At 37.2% G+C, this 19,171-nt stretch overlaps 1 protein-coding gene and 1 pseudogene across 1 annotated transcript in view; both read right to left on the bottom strand.

Annotated features, from left to right (window-relative positions):
* LOC126616499 (probable LRR receptor-like serine/threonine-protein kinase At1g53420) overlaps nt 1-19,171 on the bottom strand; it is an 87,374-nt gene that overhangs the window by 54,466 nt on the left and 13,737 nt on the right. The window lies entirely within an intron of this gene.
* Nucleotides 8,126-17,220, bottom strand: LOC126617181 (alpha,alpha-trehalose-phosphate synthase [UDP-forming] 1-like; annotated as a pseudogene).

Here is a 19,171-nt window from a genome sequence, read left to right as displayed (position 1 = left end):
CAATGTCTGCGTGTTGGTGCATTGCTGTATCTTGCCAAAAGATTAACAGCGAAGGAGATGTCGGGTCTAGTGCATTGAGCTAAGTACAATAAAGCGCCTATCGCACTTAGATAAGGAACTTTAGGCTCCAAAATCTCTTCATCATCCTCCTTCGACGGAAGGGATCTCGCTTTGCATCTAGCGTATGAACGACCATAGGAGTACTCGAAGACTTCACTTTATCCTCATTAAAACGGCGCAACACCTTCTGGGTGTAGTTCGATTGATGTACTAAGATTCCATCCGAACAATGCTCTATCTCGAGACCGAGACAGTATCGAGTCTTACCTAGATCTTTCATCTCAAATTCCGACTTCAGGTGCGAAGCAGTTCTCGCGAGCTCTTCAGGAGTTCCGATGAGATTCATGTCATCGACATATACTGCAACAATCGCAAATCCAGAATGTGACTTCGTAATGAACACACAAGGGCATAGTTCGTTGTTCACATATCCCTGACTAGTCAAATACTCACTCAGACGGTTATACCACATTCTTCCGGATTGTTTCAAACCGTATAGTGAACGCCTCAGCCGAATTGAGAGCGTGTTCCGGGGTTTGGAAATATTTGAACCAGTCAATGTAAGTCCTTCGGGAACTTTCATATAAATTTCCGTATCAAGATCCCCATAGAGATACGCGGTTACTACGTCCATCAGCTGCATATCCAGTTTTTCGGAAACTACCAAACTGATAAGGTATCGAAAAGTAATCACATCCATAACGGGTAAGTAAGTTTCGTCATAGTCAATCCCGGGGCGTTGTGAGAAACCTTGTGCTACAAGACGAGCTTTGTAACGCACAATTTCGTTCTTCTCATTACGCTTCTAAACGAAAACCCACTTGTAGCCAACGGGCTTCACATGTGGAGGAGTAGGAACTACAGGTCCAAACACCTTACGTTTCGCAAGTGAATCAAGTTCGACTTGGATTGCTTGTTTCCAGTTTGACCAATCAGCTCTATGTCGACATTCATCAACGGAACGTGGTTCAATGTCATCGCTCAACATGATCTCAGTAGCTACTGCAAATGCTAATGCATCGTCGACAATCATCTCATTTCTACGCCACACATCATCTAAGCTAGCATAATAGACTGAAATCTCACAATTCTCGGGAGGAGGATTCGTCTCTTCAAGGACGCTTCCATAATCTAGAATTTCCTCATGAGTTGGGTAAAATGAGTAAGCAATAGTCGGATTCACGGTAGGCTCTTCAGGACCTTGTGCCGTGGTTTTCCTCTTCCGGGGGTGTGAATCCTTTGAACCAAGGGGTCTGCCACGCTTTTGTGTAGGGGCAGATGATTGGCTAGCCGCTAATGTACGTGGATCATCAGAATTGGCGTCCCGGGCTTCCATGAGGGTAGTTCGTCGTACATTTGGTACATCTATCTTTGCAGGCGTATTCGCAGCTGGAATATGTGATCTTGTCACGCGCGCTAGATTGGTGAAAGCATCTGGCATGCTCTGAGCTATGCTCTGGAGATCTAATATGCGCTGCACTTCAGCTTCAGACTGAGCGGTACGGGGATCTAAATGAAACAAAGTGGGAGTCATCCATGATAATTCGCGTCGTTCATTAGGAACGTTGACGTTCTTATCTCCCCCTAACGGCGGGAAGACTGTCTCATAGAAGTGACAATCCGCGAAACGAGCGGTAAACAGATCGTCTGTCAAAGGTTCTAAGTAACGAATAATCGAAGGAGAATCATATCCGACATAGATTCTCATCCTTCGCTGAGGCCCCATTTTTGTACGCAAGGGCGGCGAAATCGGCACATAGACCGCACAACCAAAAATGCGCAGATGTGATATGTCGGGTTCACATCCGGTGACCAACTGAAGGGCACTAAATGGTTGTGTCGCAACAGGCCTCAGGCGTACTAACTTTGCTTCGTGCAATATTGCATGGCCCCAAGCAGCGATCAGGAGCTTGGTACGTATGACCAACGATCGAGCAATCATTTGTAAACGCTTAATGAAAGCCTCTGCCAGGCCGTTCTGGGTGTTAACATGGGGTACAGGATGTTCAACTTCAACCCCAACCGACATGCAATAGTCATCAAAAGTTTTCGATGTGAATTCTCCAGCATTATCCAATCAAATAGATTTGATTGGATAATCAGGGTGGTGAGCCCTGAGCTTGATAACCTGAGCCAACAGTTTGGAGAATGCAGCGTTCCTTGTGGACAACAAGCACACGTGTGACCAACGTGTAGAAGCGCCAACCAAAACCATAAAATATCTAAATGGTCCGCAGGGAGGTTGAATCGGTCCACAAATGTCCCCCTGAATCCGTTGTAGAAAAATGGGAGGATTCGAACGAATCTTGTCATAAGAAGGCTTAGTAATAAGTTTTCCCATAGAACATGTTTGACATGCGATTTCATGGATCGAACCTAAGCTTCTGGTTAGTGGATGCCCGTGTGAAGTTTTGAGGATACGGCGCATCGTTATTCGTCTAGGATGTCCCAAACGATCATGCCAAAGTATAATTTCGTGCGCGGTCCCTGTGGTAGGGCCGGTCACATAGTGGCATTCGATGGGGCGTATGGTCGTAGTATACAGACCACTCGGGTTACGCTCCATCTTCTCTAGAATACGCTTCTGGCCATATTCGTAGGAAGTTACGCACATAAATTCAACTCCGTTTTCTACATGGGTTTCAGCGTGGTAATTGTTATCTCTAATGTCCTTGAAACTTAGTAACGTTCTTCCGGAACGTGGAGAATAGAGTGCCTCAGCAATGGTCAAGATTGTACCATTGGACAACATTATACGTGCCTTACCGTATCCTTCTATCAGGTTGGATGGGCCTGAGAGGGTTGTCAGAGGTGCATTCTTAGGTACGAAGTTAGTGAAATAGATGCGTTCACGCAAAACAGTATGCGTGGTTGCACTATCTGCCAGACAACTAACTTTCCCACTAGTCATACCTAGAATGAAAAATTAATTTGAATTGGTCACATGCATAAAAGTTTATAAAAACAAGTATCAATTCAAAATAATTTCATTTATTCAAGGATTAAATCACATAGGAGTAGAACATACAGGTTCTAATAGACATGTATTGGTTAATTTTGCATGAAAAACTTCGGGTTTTCATGGGTGATATGTTTAAGAGAAAACTTCAGGTTTTCAAACAAGGCATGTTTATAAGAAACTTCAGGTTTCAAAGTAATTATGAACTTCAGGTTCATATATTCCTGCAGGCAAACACAAATATATATGCAAGCAAATATGCAACAAATATATGCAAAAATATTGTATAATGATAATTGAATTAATTTATTTTTGGTCTTCAGGGCCAAATTAAAGTGTGGGTGAAAATATAAAAACCCATATTATTAAAAAAATATTAAATAGAAAATCTCGGGGCCTAAAAATATAGGCCGAGAACCCTTGGGTGTAGGCTGCATGCCCACGGGGTGAGAAGGGGAATGGGCTGCTGTGTGCAGCCCCAAAAAAATCTTTTGTTTCACAGATACGGGCTGCAATAAGCAGGCCCAGAAAAAAAAAACTAAAAAAAATATTTTTTTTTCGGTCTGGGGCGCTGCAAGCGCGCCCAGGAAATCAAAAAAAATTTCTTTTCTTTGCGGGCTGGGCCACTGCAAGCGAGCCCAGCAAAAATTTGTTTATTTTTTTTCTTGTCACACGGGCCGAGAGGCGGGAGCCCGTTAGGGCTTCGGGGTGCAGGACAAAACAAACCCAGCGGCGCTGGGTGTGCGTGGCCGAGGAAGAAGGCCGGAAAATTTGGGACGGCGCCACTGCAGGTGGTTGTCCATGGTTCAAAAATCACGGCGAAGGCCGTGGGGGTCATGGCTAACCATAAATTTGGATGGAGAGTGAGGAATTCTCAACATAGTAAAACCTTAGAATCGTCGATTGAAATTTCAAAGAAAAAATCGACTATCAATAAAAAAAACTCGTCGGCGACGACTGTAGGTCGTCGGGGGTATCAGGGCATGGCTGCAGGCCATGTTGTTTGACGGTTTCATGGGTGGCGATGCCTTCTGGGCGTCGGGTCTAGGTGTTGAGCCTGGAGCCGAGGCTCAAGGATTGGTTCTCGGCTCGGGAAAGATGGGGGATTGGTTGGGCCATCGCAGGCTGCGGGCCTGGTGGCTTGCGGCTTGCATGGTGCAAGTGCACGGGTTCGTACAGAACCCTAATTCCCCAATTCCAAATTTTTCAATTCAATTATATTATATGCATGTATAATTTTAATGAATCACATATTTACGTTGATGCATATGCAAATAATAGTTTCAATGCATGTACATATGTAAGATTCAATTCATGGTAAATATCAAATTCACATAATTGTAGCAATTTTGGTTATGAAGCATACACAATTTATGTAGAATCTAAAATACGTAAAACGTAAAGTTGGGTCATGCATCATGATAAATGTTCATGCTATCAGGGCTTGCAAAATATCGAGTTAAAAGCCGTTGTTTGGAAAGAACCTGATTGCGTGATGATATGGATGAACTGGTTTGATGCAGAAAAAAAATCTCCAACGTCAAATTCCTAAGCGCAGCGGTAGAAGCGTGCTGATAACGTGTTGTGGTCTATTTTTATCTGACAAACTAGAGAGGGCCGGCGGCAGTGGGAGAGAGAGAAGAGAGATGTGTGTTTGTAGAATTGTAGGGGAATGTGTGTGTTGTTATCCCTCCTACATTGTGCCTTTATTTATAGTAGTAAAGGGAGAGAAGATATTTCTTCTCCTCCAAGTAATACAAGTTGTAATAGGAAAGGATAACTAGAATCAAATCTAATCTAGGATTTACACAATCATACTTATTCTAGGAATGTTTACAACATAAATATAATTTTTTATCATTATTCTATTTTAAAATATTCATAATTATCTTTTCTACTAATTAATATACACCATCAAATCTATCTAACAGTTTGTATTTTTTTTCCTTCTTCTCATTCCTCTCCTTTTTCTTCCCTCCCTGCTATTGCAGTCTTCTTCCCACTGTTTCTTCTTTTATTCGTAAGAATATTAATTGTAAACAAAAAGCATCTACATTTATAATAGTTTATAAATCTATATATATAAAGGAAGCACCCAACATACCACACATTGCCCTTAAAAACTCCAAAATTTACAATTAAATGAAATTAAAATTCTAATTCAAGAAATTTAAATTTAAATAATTTAAAAACTAAAAATTTAGAAACAAATATATATATATATATATATATATATATAATTCAAGATATATATAACATCCAAGGGTTCTTATTTATTCATTAAGTGACTTGGCTACTTATGTGGATTTTAACTAATATTAAAAATAAAAAATAAAATTGAAAAAACATAGAATCTAGAAGAAAATTAAAATATATATATAAAAAAGAAAAGGAAGAAACCCTAATCGTGAAAATAAGAAAGGAGGTCTGAAGGCTACAAAAAAAACTAGGCCTATGTTCTTATATTTTACACTAGGAAGGAAGTGCGTGATGATTTTTTTAGAGTGCTAATAGTAGCTTCCTTTTTTTTGTTTGAACTTCATTGGCTAATGTTAATATTTTCTAATCCTAGGGAACAAATAAAATTAAAGGCATCACGTTACAGATCCCTAGAGGCTCCGAACCAGATCATCTATGTCTAAATGCTAAAAGCTTCTCAAAGATGAAAAATCTTCAAGTACTTTTTGTAAATAGTAATGTGCGCCTATCTGGAGAAATTGATTATCTCCCTAACAAGTTGAGACTCCTTCATTGGCATGAATATCCATCACAAGTTTTGCCCAAATGGAAGTTGCAGACCTGGGAATCAGAGATAGAGGTTTCAGACCTCCTTTCTTATTTTCACTATTAGGGTTTCTTCCTTTATATATATATATATATATATATATATTAATTTTCTTCTAGATTTTATGTTTTTTCAATTTTCTTTTTATTTTTAATATTAGTTAAAATCCACATATAAGGATCCAAGTCACTTAATGAATAAATAAGAACCCTTGGATATTATAAAATCTAACGGCTACAAAGAAGTGTAAAAATGTTTGTAAAAATATTTGTCCCTTGATCCTATCCCATATATATCTTTTAATCTTTTAATATTAGAAAGTCATAAGGAGAGTTTAGTGTCTCAAGGCTTCACCAAAAAATTTTGGACTAAAAAGCCCCCCAAACAAAAAAAGTTACAACTAACAATATCAAAAGGGTTATAATCTGCAAGGACATTTTGGTACAAAAACATATCAGATAATCAAAGGAAAAAAATAAAATTATTAGATAAAATTAAAAATTAAAAAAAAAGAGAAAAAAATAATAACGTGGGAGGAAGAATCATCACGTTTTGCATGTTTAATTTTCAAACTGCATAGCAGTTCCCGTTCAGTTTTTAAACTCTCACAGCCTTTCATCATCAGTTCCAATTCAAAATTAAAAGATTACAGGAAAAATGAGATAATTGCCAACGGAAACCAACCCACCCACGTCTATCTTATATTCCTCCATTTTCTGATCAAAATTCTTCCTCACACAAACCTCTTTATACAATCGATCATTCCAAAGACTCTGTAACCTCCCACAATTCCATGTACAACTCTATTCTTTTTGTTTTCTGACTGCAACCTACCACTCTATATTATCTCTTCTTCTTTCCCTACTCTTTCTCTACAGGTTTCAATTCTCACCCATTTGCATGCTAAGAATGTACACAAATCGGTAAGTCTCTCTCCCACGCATTTTCTTTAAATTCGTTTTGGTTTTCTATAATTTGATAATTTTTGGGTTTTTATTTTATAGTAAAATGTAAAATCTGATTTTGAGCGTTTGAAATTCTTTCAGGTAGAAAGAACTGATGTGAAATTCTTCCAGTTTTGGCAAGGCAACTTTTTCCATATCGATGAACGTATATATGCATGTCAATTCTTTCTTTGTTTTGGTTTCACATACTTTTCGTTCTGTTAATTTGAAACATTCAAGTGTCCCTCTTTTCATGTGTTGCCAGGTAGATAAAATGGAGGAGGTTGCAAAGGAAGTGTTTGGACTAGTGAGGATGCACCTACACGTGGTTTAGTTGATGCTATTGGTTCTAATGTCGTTATTTAAGAGAGAAAGAGACGAGAGGGAGAAAGAGAACAAAAGCTCATAACGGAATCACAAAATCATAAGAAGAGTAATCGAACAAATGGAAAAGAAAACACCATGGAAAACTAGCGGAACACACTATGTTCGTGTCCATTGTTGTAAGATCATCCTCACATATTATAAATTACTAGCCTTTATGCACGTGCCTTGCGCATGCGAAAGGATTTTTTTACATCCTGACGCGCTACGTGCGGCATATAGAGTTTCATTAATCAAGGTGCTGCACGCCCCTAAAATTCTTTTAAACATACGGTGTTTATTTGTAATCTTGCTCTATGTCTCTCTATCTTTTACTTTAGATTAATCCATAATACGTAATTTCTCTACCGATTTCTTCTTTTGTTAAAGGCCTTTTATTTACCTAAAGAATATACTTTTGGTTGAGAGGGCTGTAAAAAAAAAATTCAAAAGATTGAGATCATTAGTGCATTAGGGTTGTTCATTGCTTAAACTTGAATCACACTTTGCCTATATAAAGAAGGTGTTGAGCAATAGGAGTTTTGGAGCATTTGGCTCTGTCATGCTCCAATTCCGAGTTACGTCCAGGATCGACATGTGACATCACAATGTACCTGTTCATCTATCTTGCCTCGCCTTCGAGACATGACCAAAAGCAAAACAACGATTCAACAACATTTTCGTTAGACTGCCTATATACCCTAAACAGGGATCAAGCCATTTGTAGGTCACCCATTCTGATGAGCTTAGAAATCTCTCAAGGCATTCATTGGCAAGAAACAATAAGCTTCATAATCACTCAATGGAACCCAACGAGCATGGATCACTACTTTCTGTATTATGAATGTCAACCATTCAACAACCAGGGTTTTCATTCATCTTTCATGTATATCACAATATTTTCTAACAACAATTACACAATCACAATAAGTAATCGAATCAATGAATCTAAGATGCATAATATTAGCATTTAATTTAGTTAACCAACATTAAAATCCTTGTTCACTTCGCTAAGTTTAATAAAGCTAACTTTTGTACGGTTTGTCGTATTTCCTTACCTGAAATTCAAAGCAATAGCATTGTAACTTTGAGTTACAACAACAGCATAAACCTAAGCAACTTCTATGTTTCCTCATTCTAGACCAACTCAGTGGAATATGAACATAATACGGTTTCCCGACCACTCAACAGAACTTCACTCAAGAATGTGTATGGTTCCCCAATGTGGGTTAACCAGGCAGAATCATAGGCATCCATCCAATAGCGGTGTCCCCCAATGTAGATTAACCAGGCAGGACCACCTATGGCTATCATGTGACCAAGTAGGCAATGCCGACCAATGCGGATTAACCAGGTTGAGTCATCCCTAGAATGTGGATTTGTGGTGATATGATTTGCATTTTTCTTCTTAGGGTTTAGTAAAGGCCGTTGCGCTTTGCTATGAGACGATGTTGAGCCGCTTTTGAATGCCAGAGCCTTCAAAGAAGATCTTCTCTCGTTAGGCTTTAGTCCATCATGTATCTTGGTTCTTGTAAGACCAATATGCTCATAGGGAAGATCTGGCTCGAAAAAGGTGTACACATCTTCATCCTGTAGTGAAAATGAAAAAAACGCTTGAATAAAATGTTCTCCATTTTTCAAAGTTTGAAGTTAAAGCCTATAAGCACTTTGTCCCATACCAGAAAAATATAATAAATCGACAAAAAAAATAAATAAATAAATAAATGAGGGTTCGACAGTTCGAGTCTTGAAATGACTCAAATAATTGGGGTTCGGAGACGAGAAAATTCATGACGTGTGGAACAAGAAAGTTACCTTCCCAAGAAAATGTCCAATACACAGCACATAATCAATGGGGGGATGTCATGGATTTACTGTGAATTATCTCTCCCAATATACGGTCAATTGCTGCACCCTGAACCGAAACAGATCATTTTCAGAAACGAAAAAAAAACAAACAAATCATCTGTTGTATGAAAAATATATGCAACAGGCAAAAAAGAATTCATATATTCACCTTTGTCAGACCAACTGCTTGAACCTCAACAGACCGGCTACCTTCAACAACATCAACGGAGGCATTAGAAATCGGGCCAGTCCAGAGATGCTGCAGCATATCTCTGGCTTGAAGTCTTCCAAAATCAACATCTACAATATGATAAGGTGGAAAAGAAACAGAAAAAAGTAGGCATTCGATTAACAAAAATTTCACTTGTTTTTCTGGTTAGATGGTCGGAAAAGAAACTAGTACCTACATATTTATAATTCCACACAAGGGAAGTTTCAATTTGTTCAAAATGTGATCGCGGGATTCTTTCTGTGAAATACACAAAAACTTGCTGAAACAATAACATCCGTATTGTAAGTATGAAGGAACGATGAAACAACTAAAAGGAATATAACTTGAATTCAAGACTCAAATGCACCTTCACACTGCCGACCCATTCCATATTCAAATGTTCAGGCATTGTTGTCATCGATTCTCCCTTTGTAAGGCGTAAAAACATCCTGTTTTCAGCTGCCAACCACGTATCAAGCTCCCCAAAGTTCTGTAAAAACACCCTAATTAGAAAAGGGATAAGGTAAGGGTACTAAAGAATTTAGATCTGGAAATGGGTGAATTACATCATCTAAGACATTTCTGTCACTCCCACTGAGGACGACAGTAGTTGTTGTTGGATCATTGTGGAGTGCTGACAAGGTTTCTTTCAAGTCAGGGTGCTGTGAATTTTGGAAGGTGGTAATTGCACCGATTCTCATTAAAAAGATTCTCTGTCCAATACTACTATATGTAGCCATATGTTTACAATCAATTCCTACCAACTAGCTACTAATTGACAGCTTATAATACAAGATAGGAATGTAATCAATTACAATATATTAATCCTTGATATCGTTGATTGACTCATAATATTGGCAAGTATCTTGATGATGATCCTTGACTTTCTTAACACTCCCCCTCAAGTTGGTGAGTGAATGTTGCGAACTCCCAACTTGCCTAGCAAAGAATGAAATCTTTCCTTCCCAAGCTTTAGTGAACAAATCAGCAAGTTGTGATATGGAAGGAACAAATCCCGTCACAATTTTTCCTTCCATAATTTTATCTCGAACAAAGTGACAATCAATCTCAATGTACCTTGTTTGCTCGTGAAACACCGGATTTGCCACAATATGAAGAGCGGCTTGATTGTCGCATAACAAGGTAGCCGGCCCTTGGTCTTGAATTTGAAGATCTCGAAAAGGGCTTTGGAGCCATGCAAGCTCACAACATGCGCTGCCATGGATCTATATTCAGCTTCAGTAGAAGATAAGGATACAGTTTTCTGTCGTTTGCTTTTCCATGAAATAAGGCTATTTCCAAGGAAAACGCAATAACCAGTAGTTGAACACCGAGTGGTAGGACATCTTGCCCAATCGGAATCACAATATGCCCTTAACTTCAATGAATTTTGAGAGGGAAACATCATGCCTTGCCCTGGTGTGCCTTTCAAATACTTCAAGATGCGTAAGGCAGCTTCATAATGAGACTTTTGAGGTGATTGCATGAATCTACTCAATAAATGAAGTGAATATGTAATATCCAGTCGGGTTATAGTGATTGCAGGAAATTAACATAGAGGAAAGGGGGATTGCAGGAAATTAAAGAGTAAGGGAAAGAGGCAACTATGTTCATTCATTCATTCATCCACAAGGCTGCTGCTTACATGCTTGTATTCAACTTAAAAGGAAATCCATCTTGAATTGTGTAGCATCCCTTTGCGACGCTGGAGAGATTGAAATTCGTGTGCTCTAGCTTTCTGGCAACTCTTGATGGCCCCAGTGAGAAAGGATGGAGTCGAGTTTTTATTTTTCTTCTTTTTATTTAAATTAAAAATTAAATTTTAATCCACATGTCATCAAAATATTGGAGTGGGGGGCTCACAAGGTGCCACGTCAGCACACTAATAGATTTTTTTAACAGAATTCAAACATAATGATGAAATTAATTTGTACTACTTATTTTCAGGGACGACATTTATTGATTTTCAAATTCAGAGACCATGTTGATGGATTAGGTCAATTTCAGGAACTATTTGTGATAAAAACCCAAAAAATTTTGATACTCTCAATTAGGCCTGGCAAACGGGTCGTGTCTGTCGTGTTCGTGTCGTTTTTGTGTAACATGAAAACACATTTGTCGTTTAAGTATTATATCTACACTTGAAAATAAGAGCCTAATAAAAAAATAATACATACATTACTAATCTATTACAAATATTAAATGTGCAAGGATATGCAAAATGAAAGAGTTTTTGTTTTCAAGGTTGTGAAGTCTTTCTCAAAAGTTTTCAATGGTCATCCATTTTTTAAATTTAATTTAATATATATATATATATATATAATTATTATATTTTTTAGGGGTATAAAATTGTTAAATTAATATATATAATTATTATGGGAATTGTTATTAGCACTCCAAAAATATCATTCTACATTGAAGTATAACATAAGATTTTGTGGTATCCACTAGTGTAAATATTTTAAATTGAAGATCGAATTTATTCATTGTATTCATATAGGGTCAAGGAGTGTAGCTGTAAAAAAATCATCAAAATTGGAGTTAAAATAACCGTTAAATCGTGATTTTTTATTTTATAACCGTCGAAAAGTTTTGTCCCATTACTTGATCTCTGAATGTTTGCTTTTTTCAATTTTTGGCGTATGCGATCTCGAAGTATATACAAACATGTTTGACGGTTGGATCGTTGAAACTAGTTTCGTAGAATGCGTATCTCATCAAAACAATGGATTCACTAACACTTAAAATTTTATTCATACTTTTATTAAGTATAACATAAGATTTTGTGGTATCCACTAGTGTAAATATTTTAAATTGAATATCGAATTCAATCATTGTATTCATATAGGGTCAATGAGTGTAGCTGTAAAAAAATCATCAAAATTGGAGTTAAAATAACCGTTAAATCGTGATTTTTCGTTTATAACGGTCGAAAGGTTTTGTTCCGTTACTTGATCTCTGAATGTTTGTTTTTTGCAATTTTTTGCGTATGCGATCTCGAAGCATATACAAACAAGTTTGACGGTTGGATCGTTGAAATTAGTTTCGTAAGATGCGTATCCCATCAAAACGGTATATTCACTAACACTTAGAGTTTATTTATACTTTTATTAAGTATAACATAAGATTTTGTGGTATCCACTATTGTAAATATTTTAAATTGAAGATCAAATTCATTCATTGTATTCATATAGGATTAAGGAGTGTAGCATAAAAAATAATCAAAATCGAAGTTAAAATAACCGTTAAATCGTGATATTTCGTTTTATAACCATCAAAAAATTTTGTTCGGTTACTTGATATCTGAATATTTGTTTTTTGCGATTTTTTGCTGATGCGATCTCGAAGCATATACAAACAAGTTTGATGGTTGGATCGTTGAAATTAGTTTCGTATAATTCATATCCCATCAAGTTCAATGGTATATACATATATATATATACATATATATATATATATATATATTATGTTGATTTAAATCTATTTATTTTGTATGTATAATTGACCGGTACATGGAATACTACATCACGTGTCATTATAAAAATAGTGGGATTTGTGTAATAAAAAGTTAATAACTTAAAAAATAAAATTTCTCACCACTTCTATTAAAACACATGGTGTAATTTGTGTTCCCGTTACAATGAAAAATTTCTCAAGAAAAAAAAAGAGAGAGAGAGGTAAATGACGTACACGTGTCATGAACATAGCTGTCGGATCTTATCCTATCAATAACAATTAACAAGTGCACACTTGAGAATTGAGATGAGAGAACCACAATGGAAAAACCCACCCTACTACTAATAGCAAGCAAAATACCACTAGGTCCCATCTTTCCCTCTCTTTTTTTGTTTCCTTTTCTTATAATTTTCATTTTTCCCTCCCTTTTTCTTCAAAGGGCGGATGCATCATCATGCATATTAATTAGGAAACTTTAATGAAAATGGCTTGAATTAAGTTTATTTTAACAAAAAATCATGCTATAAACTTTATTTAATGAAAAAGAATTAATTTTTAATGAAAAACCCTTAAATTTTAATAAAAGGACAAAAAAACTTAATTTTTAACGAAAATGACACAATTTAAAAAAAAAAAACAAAAAACCTGACGCGCACACAGTACATGTACACTGTTTATGACACTGAACACTGTTTATAAAACTGAACACTATTTATGAAACTGCACTATTTATGAAACTGAACGGTACTATACTATTTATTGGTTCAATTTCATATATAGTGTCTAGTTTTTTGTCCACTTTCATAAAATGATGTCTAGTTCTTGATCATGTTTCATAAATAATGCCTAGTTATTGAGTCCAGTTTCATAAATAATGTATACTAATTGGTACAATTTCATTAATAGTGTCTCTTTCTTGGTCTGGTTTCATAAATAGTGTCTAGTTATTGGTCCACTTTCATAAATAGTGCCTATTTATTGGTCATAATTCATAAATATTGTCTAGTTCTTACTCCAGTTTCATAAATAGTGTATAGTCCAGTGTTCAAATTATGCCTAATTCTTGTTTTCATTTCATAAATAGTGTCTACTTGTTGATCTAGTTTCATAAATGATGTCTACTTATTGGTCTAATATCATTGATAGTGTCTACTTATTGGTGAAGTTTTATAAATAGTGTTTAATTCTTGATTCAATTTCATAAGGTTTGAAACTTAGACCCTTATTGGTCAAGTTTTATAAATAGTGTTTAATTCTCAGTAATTATATTTAAAAAGCTGTTTTCAATTACCAAATTAAAATTTCCTCACTTTTTTCATACACCTACAATAATAAATGTAGCTTTCCATCCAATTTCTTGAGCTTAGGTGTCATCTTCGAGAAATTTTTCCTTGTGCCTGTAACACAAATGATATACCACATGTTATTATATAAGTGTGGTGGAAAATTTTATTTTTTACGTTATTAATTTTTTAACACAAGATTCTCACAACTTGTATGGAGTGTACCATCCCGTGTTCTGGGCACATTGAAAAGTTTCCCATCATCATAACTACAATTAGAAAACAACACTACAAAAATAAACAGGAGAATGTAATTCAATTCGAAGTTTTTTTTTTTAATTCTATGCAAAAAAAAAAAAAAAAAAAACTATTAATGTAGCTGAATGATGGGACAAAAAGTAGGAGAAAAAAATGGCCTGGGGAGGGTGGGTGGGGGGGGGGGGGGGGGGTAACACGCCCAGCCCTAGTGGGTTTGTTATGTTTTTTTTTTTTTAGTCTTTTGTCCTTATTATTAAAATAAAGTTAGTTGGTGGTTTTTTTATTAAAATGTAAAGATTTGAAACTATTTTCATTAGTTTTCCTTATTAATTATTATAGTTTTTACTCCCCTCTTTCCTTCTCTTTTTTGTTTCCTTTTCTTATAATTTTCATTTTTCCCTCCCTTTTTCTTCAAAGGGTGGAACGGTGGATGCATATTAATTAATAATTATTATAGTTTTTAGAGGTATAAAATTTAATATATATATATATATATGTAATTATTATGGTTAATATTTTGGGGTTATAATTATTATAGTTAATTTAATATATTTATTTATTATAGTTTTTAAGGGTATAAAATTGTTAAATTAATATATATAATTATTATAGTATTTTTTTAGGGTTATAAAATTATTAAATTAATATTCTGCTTATCGTGTATCGTGTTACCCATGTGTATACCCGAACCAACCCGTTATCTTAACGAGTGCTTATCGGGTTACCCGATTCGTTATCGTGTTGATCCGAACACCTGTTAATTTCGTGTCGTGTTATGATGGGTTATCGGGTCGTATCAGAAATTGTCAGACCTACTCTCAATGTATGCCACTGCCAATCACTAAGAACCATGTTAAACTATTTTGGTTTACCTTTGTCAGACATAGCAAAGAGAGTGTTGTTCTTCAAGAATTAAACGCATGATACTCAAGCACGCTTACCTTACAAAAGTTTCGGCCCATTCCTGTGCAGTGTGGGTTGTCACGTGTAAAAAGTCATGCTTATGTCGCTTCTCTCTTTCTTCGGAGGCCATATTCAATGCTTGAGCAATTGAATTGGAAACTTCTGTGACGTTCCACCGGTTCAATAGAATTGCTCCACACCTAAAGACCTTGGGGGGGGGCACCAGGAAGCACAGAAGGAACAGGAAGTGTTAAAGCAAGAAAAAGGCCGAGGTAAAAAGATTACGTCAAGTTTACATTCCAGCAAATTTACGATACTAACATTCCAGCAATTAATGATGATTCTGTATGCTTTTTTGAAATTAGATAAACTTTTCGTGTATCAGATCCAACATGACAGCTATAAAAACAGAAGACAAGTTCATCAAATTGTTTGAAATGAGACGTTGAATGAAGATAAAGGATAACAAAACATCAATTTATTAAAAGGCGGAGGTGTAGGCGAGGCGTTTCATGCATAACCACCCTAGGCGTGAAGCGAAGCCTTACAGGACCTTAAATAATAGGGGACTGCTTTGAGTTATTGAGAAAAATAGGGGAAACAGGGGACTCTTGTGAGTTTTAAAAAATAAAAGAAAAATGGACTTAGCCAAAACGACTTTGTTTTCGGCCATCATTAAAAAAATTAAAAACTTGACCAAAACGTCATTTTTGGCCATGTCAAAAAAAGAAAAATTGCTCTTCTTCTTCATGGTCGTCTTCCTTGTGAAGACGCTGCACACCCTGCAACCCTAAACCCAGATGACAGAGCCTTTGACTTCAATTTATCCAGACGACAGAGCCATTCGACTTTGTTTTCGAGTCGCTGATGGATCTGGGAACACATGCCAACTGCCTTTAGGCACATCTTGACCACACATGGGCGAGTTTTGGCCCACTCCCACTAGGCAAAGGAGTTATCACTCCCGCCCCACCTCCAAAACCGCCTAGGCGCGACTTAGGGCCGTCTTTTAAAACACTGAAAAAGATAAGACTTTAGACTTCATACTTCCATAGAAAACAAATAGTAACTAATATGAATGGTATGTATAATCATAGTGGACCAGCAGTCCACAAATATGCTGCCCACAACCAGCAATAACCAAGATAAGTATGACAGTACAGCATCTAACAACGCAGAAAACAGAACAAAAAGTACCCACACTACAATCAGGACAACCTACGGCATAGCAGCTTTCTAGTAGAAATTGAAAAGAATGGGCAAAGGCAACCATGATACACAAATGAGACCGAAGCCCACAGAGAGGTGCCAAAACCCAACCCCTCTCTCATAAATAACCCAAACCTCCTAACTTTGTCTCTGAACTTGGAGCCCCAAGAGTTGCAAAGCCAACTATGTTATACGATGACGTTTTGGGAGGGACTTCGGTCTTAGACTCAGGCTCAACTAGAGCTTTGACAGATGAATATGAAACAACACCATTGCACTAGATGTGATTATGATACTTCAAATGTTAGGAGCAGTATTTTCGACCGTGAGGAAGAATTTTGTCAGGAAATTCCCTGGATTTAAATGGATTCTCACTTCAGACAAGAGATCTAAGAGTCAAAAACTCATACTTCCTATAGAAAATTGAAAAGTATCATATACTTTGATAATTTGATCAGTCTAGTCCTAACTGTTAAGAAAGTATATAAATAGAAACCTAACCCAGATTGATGCATTATTCTTCGGATAGAACAGCTTCAATATTAGAATGAACATCGTGCTCCTCCCTAGTGAACTTATCCAATCTTTGTCTTGTTGCAGTATAGATTCCAACCACACTAGAGTTATTATTCGCCACACCAGGTGGTTTAGCACGACGGTTCTTATTCTTCCACTCCCCGGGACTAGAAACCCAACTTTTTTAACCTTCAAACGACTTTTCTTGTTCTGTCCCCATTGGTGATGTCTTTCACCAGCATTACCATCTCCACTAGGTGAATCCACCCAGGCAAGCTTGCAGGTTGAGTTTCTGTCTTAGGAGGATTTTTCTGACCCCAAGGACACTTGGTCGAAAGTTTCAGAAGACTTTTTCTGTTGCCCACTAGACCAAGCATTGTCATTCCCTGTTTCTGTTTCCCTAGAAGAAACAGCACCCCATCCATTGTCCCTTTCATCTATGGCTTTTGTTGTCGGTGAGAGGTCTATTGGCGCAACTTATTCTGGCCCTCTACCACTCCAATCATTTTCACTTGCTTATCTATCCCTCAGTAGAAGTGGTACGTTCTCTAGTTTTCCCCCCGGTATATGTGGCATCTTCTCTGAATTGTCCCCAATGCAGAAGTAGTATCTTCTGCTGCCTTATCTATCCCCCAAGTACAAGAGTTAGGTTTCTTAGCTGGAGTTTTCCCCAAGATGGTGTATCATTTTCACTTGCCTTATCTGTTCTCAGGCAGAAGCGGTATTTTCTCTAGTTTTTGGCATCTTCTCTGGCAGTACTTGTCCCTTGTGCATGAGTGCTATCTTCTGCTGCCTTATCTATCCCTGAAGTGGATCCGGTAGTTTCTTCAGCTGAAGTTTTCCCCAAGATGATGTATAATTTCACTTGCCTTACTTGTCCCCCCGGCAGATATGGTATCTTCTCTAGCAGTCTTAATCCCCCATGCAAGAGTGGTATCTTCTGATGCCTTGCCTATCCCCCATGTAGATGCAGCAGATTCTTTAGCTGGAGTTTTATCCCACAATGATGTGTCATTTTCACTTGCCTCATATTCCCCCCCCTCTCGGCCCACCCGCAGAAGCGGTATACTCTAGTTTTTCCCTAGGCAGATGTGACATCTTCTCTAGCAGTATTTGTTCCCCATGCAGGAGTAGGATATCTTCTGCTGCCTTATCTATCCCCCAAGTAGATGTGGTAGCTTCTCTAGCTGGAGTTTTCCCCCAAGATGATGTGGCATCTTCTCTTGTAGTATTTGTCCCCCACACAAAAGATTCCTTTTCTCAACTTGATTTTCCAGAAAGAGTTTCTGATTTGTCCTCAAATTCAATAATATCTTCAAAGACAGGCCTATCTAAACTAGAGTCAGATTTCTGGCGACAAGCATGATTATGCTAATTCATCTACCACCATAAGATCATCAACTTCTGCCACCAGTGCTCCCGTAGTTGCTTCTTCTCCATTTGTTGTGGTCACCATATGCAGAAAGTTGAAAACATCTAGTCCACCCTCTTGATTCAATCCTCCCCGAAAAAAAATATTTAAATTAAATGGCACGGAATTCCAGCAGCAGATTAAACTACTCCATACAACTGAAAAAAGCCACAAGTATGTTAAAAATCATATTTACCTCTCTCGTGTCCCACAGGATATCAAACCTGGATCCACTACCAACAGCAATATGTTTACCTCATGAACAGGATGCAACTATGCTTGACAAAGAATCCATGTCCATGTGGCACTTTTCAGCTGCTCTCTCAAAGCACCTTTCATGGTGTAATGAAACTACAATTAGTTGTGATTGTAGTTAATCTAACCACCAACTAAAGGTGCATGCCATTCACAGAATTAGGCAAAAGAATTCAATTACTCACAAAAAGTGTTGCTTCTGTAAATGCTACTTAAATATTCAATGCTCGAGATAGTGCTTTATATCCACAAGAATTGAAGCCGACAAAATTTCCACCACATCATGCTATTTGCCAGGAGGATAAGCTGCTCCTTCAGAACACCTTTTGCCACCGCGTAATCAATCCAAAAATGTATTCTTAATACGAAAGTAGGATACGTATCTCATATCACCCAGAGTTGGTATGATAAGATCCATTTTATCTTGAAAATTAAAAAAGTTAAATTACATAAGATGCACAATACAGGCCTAAAAAAGGTGGCATGCTGGAGGAACCACAAACACAGCACGCAATTACAGACAACAACAACAACAAAGCCTTTTCCCACTAAGTGGGGTCGGCTATATGAACCCTAGAACGCCATTGCGCTCGGTTTTGTGTCATGTCCTCCGTTAGATCCAAGTACTCTAAGTCTTTTCTTAGAGTCTCTTCCAAAGTTTTCCTAAGTCTTCCTCTACCCTTTCGGCCCTGAACCTCTGTCCCGTAGTC

The sequence above is a fragment of the Malus sylvestris genome, chromosome 3 (assembly GCF_916048215.2).
Source record: "Malus sylvestris chromosome 3, drMalSylv7.2, whole genome shotgun sequence".
Lineage (NCBI taxonomy): Eukaryota > Viridiplantae > Streptophyta > Magnoliopsida > Rosales > Rosaceae > Malus > Malus sylvestris.
The sequence above is the reverse complement of the archived record's forward strand: the minus strand, read 5'-3'. Positions and strand labels throughout refer to the sequence as shown.